This window comes from Mustela lutreola, chromosome 6, assembly GCF_030435805.1.
Source record: "Mustela lutreola isolate mMusLut2 chromosome 6, mMusLut2.pri, whole genome shotgun sequence".
NCBI classification, from domain to species: domain Eukaryota; kingdom Metazoa; phylum Chordata; class Mammalia; order Carnivora; family Mustelidae; genus Mustela; species Mustela lutreola.
The window spans coordinates 134233584-134246580 of record NC_081295.1 but is presented as its reverse complement, the minus strand read 5'-3'; the positions used below and the strand labels follow the sequence as shown (position 1 = coordinate 134246580).

Below are 12997 nucleotides of genomic sequence, written 5' to 3'. Positions count from 1 at the left end.
TTGACCATTGATGAATTTAGCTAAATTGGACTTTATGTCAAAGAGAATTCTGAGCATTTAGGGACGATAATAAAATCCATATTCTAGTTGTGTGCAGTGTAGGAGCCCTTGTGCACCCTAATTACCCCCTTAATTTAAGTCCTCCCTCCTCTGTGGAAGTGGGTATGTTTCCTCCAAGAATGTGGCCAGCTGTCAGCCTGAAAAGAAACCAGGTTGAGTGTATAGGTGGCTAATTTGTCAGTGATTGACGGTCTGGACTAAGAGGTGCTGATTGTGTCTATACTAAGCTGGAAGCTCTGCAAGGAGCCTGCTCTGCTTTCCTGGACAAGTTACTTGTCAGTGTTATTTCCTAGTGGCAAGAGTTGAATTTGCTGATTCTGAAATGAGAGTGCTGGTTTAAATCTATAATTTTCTGCTCTTTAGTAATTGACAATATTGAAAACATTTTTAAGTGACAACCCCTTTTCAGCTTGAAAACTACTACTTGTTCTCTTCTAGTATGGATGCCATTCTATTATCTACTATAATGAAAGAAAGATAGATAAAAGTGACAGCCCAGGATTCAAATCTTTACTGTTTTACTTGCTTGACATGTTATTTTAGGCAAAATCTTCTTAACTTCATTTTAAACCTTAATGTTCTCTTCTGAAAAATGGAAATAGTGATGGTGCTATTCTCCTAGGCTTGTGGGTAGATTACATGAAATGATGGACCGCAGGCAGTTAGCACTGTATCTCTCATGATATGAGTATTTTCATCGTGGAAGACTATGAGGCATTTTTGTGCTCCTTCCATTTTGTATTTTGTCTAAGAGCTTGGTACCTCTCCAACGAGTAGCTTAGGTCTACTTGGATGTAAGTCAATCTTGTGGTTGTGACTAATGGGGCCACAGGTAAATCAAATCCAGAAAAGTGCAAATGCTTGTTAGGTGGTGAATAAAAGAATGAAACTTGTTTCCCAGCATGTTATAGGTCTTGCTGGTCTCTGTGACTTTGTCCCAGACCAATAGGGTGAGAGCTGAAGGTCCGTATACCGGTCGGTCCTTGGCCTGTGTCAGGAGTGCTTTACCAACTGGAGGCACCTGCTTTTCTGCACCAGGGCAGAAATGATCAGCACAAACCAACGTACCTGTTCCTTTTGTGAACTTGACTTGTGAATGAAGAACATCTCAGATCTTAAATGATGGCATTACAAAATCAATAAAGCAGACATGATATGTAGTAAGATATAAAGTATGATTACCTAAAGAGCAAGACTACTTCCGGATATTTTAATGATCTGGCAATGTTTTTAAAGCATTGTTTTTTAACATAGAGTATTACTAATGGTTAATAGTAGACTTCACTTTTAGTTGAAAGTGCCAAATTTATCACATATATAACATTATATATAAAAATAATACACAGGCACATACATTTCTTTGTGAAATGTGGCAGATACTTAAGTAAAGACTTTTTTAGGTGCCCATTTGCGTTAGAACACCAGCAACTAGTGAATATTAGTACATAGCCACTAGTGATTGAAGTTCTGCACCTTGATTAGTCAGATCTTGATAAGTGAATGCATGTAGGCGGTTGTGAGGCTTCTAGTCCTTGCTTGATGGAATGGATTTTTTTTTTCTTTAAATTAGTGAGCAAAATTAAACAATGGTCTTTACTGTGTAGACTGGTCTTAGAGTAAATGCTTGAAGGCAGCTGGAGGGGATACCAAATATAGAGCAGAAGTTTTTCTAGAATGTTTATTATAGGAAGGCTAGCTAGCACATTCTTTCTGTAGAAGTAACTGTTGGTATTTGTTATATATCCCCTCCATCCAGTTTCTTCTAGATCTTCAGATGCTTTAGTGGAAACCTTTAAATACTGCCCCTGGCTTTATTTTGGAAATCAACTGAGTAGGTAGACCTATTCCAGGATCCATTAATTGGCACTTTTGGTATTTTTAGGGATGGGCTCAGTCCTACACTGCAGTAACATAAATAAGTGATTTTTGAATTGCTGTGCAAATAAAATTTTAATAACATGGTAAATGAAAACATTACAATGGTCCCCTAAATTTTAAGAATGAACACCTTTCATTTTCCTATATTCTTTTAAAATTTTGTCCCTAGGCACTTGGCTTTCATGATGAAGTACATTGGTTCTCAGTGCTAATCTTGCTGTGTTAGAACCACACTGGCAGCTTTGATAATGGTAGCTTTGGTGATTTGAAGCCTAGGCAAGTTTGAGAATTATTTGTAAGGATATAACATTGTTAATAGAATAGAGTTTTAACAAATGTACAGTAATTATTTTTTGACAGAGATTTACTAAATATATCTAGTTCTCAGTTTTCTCATTTGAAAAGTGGGAATAATAACAATATAGAGAGTTTTGAGGAGACAGTAGGTTGGTTGAACAAGAGTGGCAAGAATGCGAGCATATGTGGTATACTCCATGCTTCAGGATCTTCTCATTATGTAGATGTTGGCCAATGTGTTTTGAATGTACTTTATTTTTAATCACAAGCCAGTGAAGTCCAAGGAAATTGAGTTATATATTTAATAGGAATAACATCATCATGGCCCCAATTCTCTAAAAATGACCCTAGGGTGGCAGCTGGAATTTTCTGCTGAGGCACTGATTATTTCTTGGGGGAAATCCTAAATATCATTACTACTGATCTGGGAAGTGGGTGAAGAAACTTGTGTATAGTGTGGAAGAACACTAGCAGGAGAGACAGTACAAATATTTATAGTTAAGTTGTGGAAATGCCTAAAGTGACTATTAGAGTATCATTATTGTCTCCGGACACTGGTTGAAGATGTAGTTTAATTCTTCTACATTGATGGGTCCTAAAGATGTTATCTGAATGGACACTTATTTGGAAGTAATGTGAAGAATATACAATTAAAAGTGTAATATTTTCAGGAACAGTGGATACATGCAAACTTGCACACTTCACTGCTTAGCTGAGTGCTGAGCGTTTTTCGGAACCCAGGAAAAACCTGAGAGGCAGGCCTGAGTTCAGATTAGGTTATTGCCTTGTGGCCTTGACCAATAACGCCACAGAAGGTGAAGTCTGAGAAAGCAGGGATCTTATCTCTTTATTTCATTGCTGCAGATCCGGTGCTGAGAATAGTAGCCAGTACAGACACTCAAGTAAATTGTTCTAGAGTGTGCTAAGTGCGGTGCAAAGGAAAGCATGGACAGGCTGAAGCAGTATCATAGTCTTAATCTGCTCACGGTTGTGCCAGTTCACAATGGGATAAGCACAGAAAGAGAGTGACTCATGGTAATGTGATAGAGAAAATTTTTGACCATTGACACTATTAATAATTAAAATTTTAAACTTCCATTTTTGTATGATTTGAAATTCCATTTTAAAAAGAAAATAATTTTTGCTGTATTTGACAAAAGAATAGTTACATGGTAGGGGCGCCTGGGTGGCTCAGTCAGTTAAGTCGACTGTTGTCAGCTGCCTTTGGTTTGGGTCATGATCTCAGGGTCCTGGGATTGAGTTCCACAGTGGGCTCTCTGCTCCTCTGCTCAGTAGGAAATCTGCTTCTCCCTCTGCCTGCTGCTCCCCCTGCTTGTGCTTTCTCTCTATCTCAAATAAATAAAAATCTTTGGAAAAAAAAAAGGAATATTTACATGATAAATCAGAAATTTAAAAAACAAAAACAAATCCAAAAACCTCCTTTCCTCACACTTAGTTTGAGAAGAACTGTGCTAGAGACTTAACAAGGTTGTTTAGGTCAGGGATGGCTTCTTTGAAAATGAGATTTGTGTTGAATTCTAAAGATATTGGAGAATATCCTTATAGATAGAACAAATAGAAATGCAAAGGCCTTATGGTGCAACAAGCCCAGGAGCATAATGAGTTAGAGTGATGAGAGGGTAGTTAAGAGGTGGGCAAGGGTCAGATCCTCTCAGGGCTTCTTGACTTTGATATTAAAGTTGGGTTTTATTCTGAGTGCCAATTGTTGGATGGTTTTTTTCAAGAAAGGGTTGTGAACTCACTTATGGTTCTTTATCACTTTTGCAACACGGATTATGGTGGTCAAGCATGGAAAAGAATGTACCAGTTAGAAGTCCGGTATAGTAGTCTAGGCAAGAGGAACTCATGGGTTGGGTAGGAGTACTAGCAGGGGAGATGGAGAAAAGTAGACTAATCTGTGTGATATTTTGAAGTTGAACTGATAGGATTTGTTGATGGATTAGATTTGGCGAGTGAAAAGAAGAGGAGGAGTCAAGGATGAATCCAGTGTTTTTCTTGATCATTTGGATGAATAGAGAGATTCCACTTATTGAATGGAAACACTCTTTTGAAGATAAGTGTGGGTGGGAATTAAGGATTGAGAAGTGATAATTGTACTCCTTTTTGATATGTACCTTTTTTATGAGTCCTTTTAAGAGTGGGATTTCAGGGTGCCTGTGTGGCTCAGTTGATTAATCATCTGCCTTTGGCTCAGGTCATGATCTCAGGGTATTGGGCTCCTTGCTCAGCGGGGAGTGTGCATCTTCCCTCTGCCCTCCCACCCACTGCTCATGCGTGCGTGCTCTCTGTTTCTCTCTCACACAAAAATAAATAAAAAAAAAATTTTAAAAAAGTGAAATTTCATAGATCTGTCTTATGTAGTATTGTTATACATGTCTTGGAGAGGAAATCTAATGAAGTTTGCTTGTTGGAGTCTCTATTGATTCTTACTATGGTCTAAAAACATTGGAGAAAGAAATCTTTTTGTTTGTCAAATATTTTGGAAATCTCAGAAAAATTCTTAGGAATTACTGTCTTTTATTTATTCCAAAGTGGCTTCCTGCCCTGTATTTTTTTAACTGGCATTTGTTTATGTTTATGTTTATAAGGAACAAATTACTCAGGTAGTGAAATCTAGACAGTGTGAACAGTCGTATAGCTTTATCACACAGTTGTCTTTTTTTAAGGCAATGAGAAAAAAGTGAAAAAATTAAACTTTCAGCTTTTGAGTCCTGAACTTTATTTGCCAAGCCATGTTTGTGTTTGCTAATATCTTTTTTTCTTTGAAAATTTAAATGATAAAAAGATCAAGATTTATTACCAAATTTGGGGTTACTGTTCGGGACCTAGCCTCTGGCCAGGAGAACAACTGAGAAAAGATTAGTTCTGCTGTATACCTTTCTCTGCAGCATTAGTCTCTCCAGAAATATCCAGGTGTTTTTTATTTGGTCTGGGCACTGTAAGGTGAGATTCTGACATTATTCTTCTTTTATTTCCCTGAGAGAGTTCCTTTGATATTTTGAAATAGGCCTTGACGTTGCCCAACCTCTGGCATCTCTGCCTCTGCTGGTTGCCAGTTTTGCCAATTCTTTGGCTTGCGTTGATTCAATCCTGCATCTCTCAGCAGTCCTGAAGTGCCCTGGTTGCTGTCATTCAGACCACAGAATGAGAGCTATTGCTTAATCCACCTGCATTTAACCCATATTTCATGATTGGGCCTTGTCAAGAAACTGCCACTGTTGTATTGCATCTTTCAGTATGATCAGATGGGTGTATCACCTTAAACTCCATTTCTGTTTTTAAAGTAAGAATTTAATTTATTTACTTTGGCATTTAATCAATTTCAAAATAGAGAGCCTTGAAATAAGGAAAGAAATATATATGTCTTTTTTATTTTTATTTTTTTGCATAACCATTTTGTGTTCTCTGTGGACCTTGATATTACAATTTCTTGAAATCAAGATTTAAAGATCCTTTAAATTTCTTATGAATACCAACTGCCTCTTTTTACAAATGAGTTATCTTGGATTTTAAGTTCGAGTTGTTCAGTTTTCTGTGTGTACTATAGTGGTTTGCATTTCTTATCTCTGGGATTAGATTCTTCTATATGTAATCATGGTATAGATTATCTTTTAACAAAGATTATATTTCCAAGGATATGTTTTGCCACAGAACATCATTGTCTGTCAGGGTGGGGGGTAGTCAGGGCATATGAATGTTCAGACATTGGAAAGGGGAATTATAGGAAAATTCTATTAAATCTTGACTTACAGAGCCAGCTGTGCTTTTGTCCCAGTCATTGTCCAGAGTTATTCCTCATAGCCATACTCCAAACCCATTTCCTGATCCCTTTTAGCAAAATATCTTTTTCCTAGTTCATTGAGATCAAGCCCATTTTTAAGCAAATCACACTTTATCCCTTTAAAATCTTACTGTAGTTTCATGGTCCCTCTCCTCTGGTCTTGGTAGAGGAAGACATGCCTCTTCTTTACCAAGCCTGGCCCTACTAGCTATCTTATTTCTATCAAATACTGTTCTTTCTGAGTCTGGCTCCACTTATTTTGTATTCTTTCCTGTTGCTGTTTTCCCCAGCTGCCTACAAGCTTTCTGAGATTGTCCATCTTCTAAAATAAAATCTCTTCTTTTGACCTCCTACCTGCTTATGTTGCTTTTCTGCTCCTCTGCTTACCTTGAGAGCCATACCTTTTTAAGATATCCCCTTTGTGGTTCACCTTTCACCTGGCCATCCCTTACTCCTGAACCCTGAAGTACTATAGCCTGTGCACAGAGCTGCGTGGAGCCCTACTGCTGGGTGCCACCAGTTCTGGGGAAGGGACTTTGGCAACTGCTTCCAGGCCATCTCCCACTTTACTTCCTAGGTTGGAGGAGGTGGACTTCTGAGGAGGGAGGGTATTAGAATCAGGATTTCCTTAGGAAATCTCTTCCACCTATCTTGCCTTCTTGGTACTCTCAATGTCCCCTCTCCTCATCCTAAACCAGGCAGATCAGGATTGTCTCTGTACCTAGCCCTAAGGTAAGTCATTATATGGTTTCTGTGAATGTTCCCCTATTTCCTCCCTAGTCTATTTTTTATTATGCCATACCTTCATTTCCTCTAAACTAAGTCATTCTACCTGACAGTCTGTTAGGAACTTCATGGTTTAATATTTGCCCCGCTTCATGAAGGCTTGTACCCATTTCACAGATGAAGTATAGAAAAGTGAGATGACTTAACTGAAATCACACAGCTAGTACAAGCCCAAACTTCCGACTTCTAAGTGTGTTGTTCACTATTGTTGCATTACCTTATTGTAGCTTTATAGTGTTTAAAATTCTTTTTTTATTTTTTAATTTTTAAAATTTTAATACAGTTCAAGTGAGTGTGCCAGGTTCATTTCAGCTCCTTCAATGCCAAACCTGGGGTCAGGGACTGCTTTCAGTGTCTCTGCCTTCTCTTTGTCTGTGAAGACCAAGCTATAAAAGGTATCTGTTGCATCAACATACTTCAGATATCCTTCGTTTTCTTGATCTTGATGGATTTGGCATCCTTTCACCTGGCTGTGAGAAGGAAATCCTTGATTTTGTCAATTTTGCAAGGCATGGCTGGCTATGAGGGGCACTGGGAGCATGTGGCCAGAAGAAGGGAGGATGGAAAACCTAAATTTTAGCTAAAACCTAAAATTCTTTTGATGTGAGATAAAATTACAAACAGGAAGTTTGGATAATATGCTTAGGAAAACTGTCAATATGTAATTTGTGAACAAATATAGTGAATCAGAATCTTCTGTTTTAATACTTTTTTGCTAATTAGCAAAAGTAAAATTTTATCCTGTGTGGCTGATATGGGATGGTAGTAGCGGGGGAGGCCTGTGACACAGGATTCAAAAGTTGTTAATGACACATTTTGCCTGGGGTCCTATCTATTGTCTTCAGCTGCTTAAGGACAGGTGGAAGCATCTTTCCTGCAAGGCACTTTTGTATGATCGTTATGTAATCGTTATGTACACAGGCAGCTTGGTGGGAACATGGCTGTTGCTTCTGTTTCCTCATCTGTAAAATGGGGTAGAGATGGGACTGCCCTGTCTGATGGAGAGAATAGTTCTACAAACTTTACAGTGTTGTTCATATGGACTTGTGAGGTAGTAAATATAAAGTGCTTAGGACACATTTTAAAGTCTCTGTAAGTTTTAGATGGCTCTATAAGTTTTAGATAATACTTTATCTTAGTCCTTAAAGTGTGTCCTTAAAATGTGTCTGAAGCACTTTATACTAAACAAACTGACAAACTGAGGGTTTTAGAAGGGAGGAGGATGGGGAGATGGGTGAGCCTGGTGATGGGTATGAAGGAGGGCATGGATTACATGGAGCACTGGGTGTTATACACAAACAACGAATCATGGAACACTACATCAAAAACTAATGATGTACTGTATAGTGACTAACATAATACAATAAAAAAATGGAAAAAAATTAATCATTACTATTATTGTCAATAGAGACTGTTATTGGATATTTTATTTATGGCCTTTTGAGGGCAGAGTGCCTATGTGTGTTAAAAAAACAAAACAAAACAAAATTCATTTCTCAGGAGCATCTATTTCATTTCTCAGGAGATCTATTCCTCCAGGATTGGGTAATTACTGTGTGAGTGTGATAAGGTTGCTTAGAGTGGGCAGTTCATTGAGGGAAAAAATGCAGCTGGTTTCTCCAGGTTTTCATGGAGCTGTTGTGTGGTAATGTTTCCCTCTGTTTTCTTCTGTCCATGCTGATTCCTTCAAGAATATTTGCAGAAGAATGGATCTGATGTCTCTTGTTTAAAATTCTTTATATGGAAACCTATCTTCTTCCTGAAGGCCAAGGTGGCGCATCTCTATGGCAAAGAATTTTCTCTTTGTGAACACAGTGCTTTGGTTTAGTTCTCCCAAGTTCAGAAACCATGTTTTTGTTATTCTTAAACTGTTTAAATTTGCTGAGCCTTTCTAAAGGTTAATAATATTTTAGTAATCCTAAATGTACTACACTAATACTATTTAAGATGTGATGTTCTCTTTTTGAGTTCATGCTCTTTAAATTAACATATGTTAATAAATAAAACATCTTTTTTTAAGAAGCAAAAATGCAGTTATTTTTCAGGTTCCTAAATCTTGAAATCTTTGAAATGATTGTATTGTGTTGTGTTTCACATTACTAGACCCCAGGTGACTGTGATAATGAATCAGATGCCCTGGTGTGGTATAGTTGAATGACAAGAAATGTCTCTGTTTACAAAAAAGGACTTTTATGAGGTGAATAATATATTTGTTCATAGTTTTTGAGATTTGAGAACTCTGAGCCTTCATATGTAAACACAGAAACTTGTACACAGAAGATGTTCAGTAAGTACTTTTTGAATAAATGAGTATCCAAGGTCACATGACTAATTAGTATTAGCTGGGAGCCTATAATTTGTCTATAACCTGATACTAGGCCTCATAGTTCTATTTCATAATTATAATTTATTGAGCTCTGGGGTTGCTAGTTATATGGTCTTTGGCCCTTATGGAACTCAGTTGTCTCTTAAGTAAATCGGTGATGCCAACCTGTCCTATTTGGTGTTTAGACTGACAGCAAGTATTACCTAGTTCACACCATCAGGTACCTAAGGAATGGTAGCTATTTCTAAAACTAAGCTAACACCTAATACTCAGCAGATGTGGAAACTGTCCATTTTATAATCGAATACAGGGGTTGTTCCCCTACTGCTACTGTAGTAGTTCACAAACCTAGATATTTTCCTTTATTCTTGATTATTAGAACTGTTAGCAACCACCAACCTTTATAGGCAATCAAGTCAGTTCATTTTCCCAATGTAACTGATATAAAATAGAACTTCTTGCTTGCACTACTTGTCAGTGTAGTTGCAGTTTATGTTAGAATTAAAGTACTTATACTAAGAAAAATTGGATGCACATTGAACTTTTTTTCTGTGTCCTCAGTGTCTACTTTTTGAGCCCTTCTAAACTTGTGACTTTCCCTGCCTTTCTGCTCTCTTTACCTCTGTTCCCTATAAAAACATGGAAAGCATCTGGTATTAGTTATATTTTATCAACCCATCAGCTGGATGCAGGTGGCCTAAAACTGGTTCATTTTGAAGTGTGTTATCTTAAACTATGGACTTTAATTTCGTACTGTAAATGAAAAATTTCCATTCCCTTCCCCCACCCACTTTTTGGGGGAAGAAACTGTAGGTATCAGTAAGTGAACAGGAAGATTTTTGGTTGGTTGTCTACTATTGAAAGGCTTTAAGGTTATACATGTTCTTTGGAGTGTATCTGATTTTGTTTCCTAAATGTTTATATATGTTATAAGTTTATAGTCCTGTTATTTTTAAACTTAATCTGTAATGGCAGATTTTTGTTGTTGTTGTTCTATGTATTACTTAGTATAGTATTTTAAAATTTCTAATATTTTTTATTGTTTAAAATTTTATTGCTTTGGAAACCAAGACTATAGCTTTGTGTCATTTTTACTTAAGAACTTTCTGAGGTTTTCTTTGTGTCCCGATGCATCATAATTTTTAATAAAAGTTCCACTGATGCTTAAAAGGAAGATGTATTTTTTATAGGTGAGTTAAAGTCTGATACAAATCCATTAACTTTATCAGTGATGTTATTCTAATCCTCTGTACTTTGTCATTTTTTCCTACAGAATACATTAGGTTGAGAGGTGTATGCTCTTTTAATGGTGTTAGATTTTGTAGGTTCAACTTCCCTTGCACTTGTAATAACTTTTGCTTTTTACTCTTTTCGTTCTTTTTATTTTTTTCAATGCAATGATATTTTACGCATAGAAATTCATGACTGATCCATTCATCTGTTGATGGACATCTAGGTTCTTTCCATAGTTTGGCTATTGTGGACATTGCTGCTATAAACATTTGGGTGCACGTGCCCCTTTGGATCACTACGTTTGTATCTTTAGGGTAAATACCCAATAGTGCAATTGCTGGGTCATAGGGCAGTTCTATTTTCAACATTTTGAGGAACCTCCATGCTGTTTTCCAGAGTGGCTGCACCAGCTTGCATTCCCACCAACAGTATAGGAGGGTTCCCCTTTCTCCGCATCCTCTCCAGCATCTGTCATTTCCTGACTTGTTGATTTTAGCCATTCTGACTGACTGAGGGTTGCTGGGGGGAGGGGGTTTGGGAGAAGGGGGTGCGATTATGGACATTGGGGAGGGTATGTGCTTTGGTGAGTGCTGTGAAGTGTGTAAACCTGGGGATTCACAGACCTGTACCCCTGGGGATAAAAATATATGTTTATAAAAAATAAAAAATTAAAAAAAATTCATGACTGGAGGAGGAGTCAAGATGGCGGAGAAGTAGCAAGCTGAGACTGCTTCAGCTAGCCGGAGATCAGCTAGATAGCTTATCTAAAGATTGCAAACACCTGAAAATCCATCGGCAGATCGAAGAGAAGAAGAACAGCAATTCTGGAAACAGAAAAACAACCACTTTCTGAAAGGTGTATTCTTTTTTTTAAAATTCTTTTCTTTTGTTTTCTTTTTTTTTTCTTTCTTCCTTTTTGAACCTCTTTTTATCCCCTTTCTCCCCACTCACGATTTTGGATCTCTTCTAATTTGGTTAAAGCATATTTTCCTGGGGTTGTTGCCACCCTTTTAGTATTTTACTTGCCCCTTCATTTACTCTTATCTGGACAAAATGACAAGACGTAAAAATTCAACACAAAAAAAAGAACAAGAGGCAGTACCAAAGGCTAGGGACCTAATCAATACAGACATCGGTAATATGTCAGATCTAGAGTTCAGAATGACAATTCTCAAGGTTCTAGCCGGGCTCGAAAAAGGCATGGAAGATATTAGAGAAACCCTCTCGAGAGATATAAAAGCCCTTTCTGGAGAAATAAAAGAACTAAAATCTAACCAAGGTGAAATCAAAAAAGCTATTAATGAGGTGCAATCAAAAATGGAGGCTCTAACTGCTAGGATAAATGAGGCAGAAGAAAGAATTAGTGATATAGAAGACCAAATGACAGAGAATAAAGAAGCTGAGCAAAAGAGGGACAAACAGCTACTGGACCACGAGGGGAGAATTCGAGAGATAAGTGACACCATAAGACGAAACAACATTAGAATAATTGGGATTCCAGAAGAAGAAGAAAGTGAGAGGGGAGCAGAAGGTATACTGGAGAGAATTATTGGGGAGAATTTCCCCAATATGGCAAAGGGAACGAGCATCAAAATTCAGGAGGTTCAGAGAACGCCCCTCAAAATCAATAAGAATAGGCCCACACCCCGTCACCTAATAGTAAAATTTACAAGTCTCAGTGACAAAGAGAAAATCCTGAAAGCAGCCCGGGAAAAGAAGTCTGTAACATACAATGGTAAAAATATTAGATTGGCAGCTGACTTATCCACAGAGACCTGGCAGGCCAGAAAGAGCTGGCATGATATTTTCAGAGCACTAAACGAGAAAAACATGCAGCCAAGAATACTATATCCAGCTAGGCTATCATTGAAAATAGAAGGAGAGATTAAAAGCTTCCAGGACAAACAACAACTGAAAGAATTTGCAAATACCAAACTAGCTCTACAGGAAATATTGAAAGGGGTCCTCTAAGCAAAGAGAGAGCCTACAAGTGGTAGATCAGAAAGGAACAGAGACCATATACAGTAACAGTCACCTTACAGGCAATACAATGGCACTAAATTCATATCTCTCAATAGTTACCCTGAATGTGAATGGGCTAAATGCCCCTGTCAAAAGACACAGGGTATCAGAATGGATAAAAAAACAAAACCCATCTATATGTTGCCTCCAAGAAACACATTTTAAGCCTAAAGACACCTCCAGATTTAAAGTGAGGGGGTGGAAAAGAATTTACCATGCTAATGGACATCAGAAAAAAGCAGGAGTGGCAATCCTTATATCAGATCAATTAGATTTTAAGCCAAAGACTATAATAAGAGATGAGGAAGGACACTATATCATACTCAAAGGGTCTGTCCAACAAGAAGATTGAACAATTTTAAATATCTATGCCCCCAATGTGGGAGCAGCCAACTATATAAACCAATTAATAACAAAATCAAAGAAACACATCAACAATAATACAATAATAGTAGGGGACTTTAACACTCCCCTCACTGAAATGGACAGGTCATCCAAGCAAAAGATCAGCAAGGAAATAAAGGCCTTAAACGACACACTGGACCAGATGGACATCACAGATATATTCAGAATATTTCATCCCAAAGCAACAG

General features: G+C 37.5%; 1 protein-coding gene and 1 pseudogene across 2 annotated transcripts in view; one reads left to right on the top strand and one right to left on the bottom strand.

Annotated features, from left to right (window-relative positions):
- The window catches only part of GMDS (GDP-mannose 4,6-dehydratase), a 636593-nt gene that overhangs the window by 68175 nt on the left and 555421 nt on the right, over positions 1-12997 (top strand). The gene's annotated exons all lie outside the window — the stretch shown is intronic.
- On the bottom strand, positions 7127-7336 carry LOC131834446 (large ribosomal subunit protein eL38-like; annotated as a pseudogene).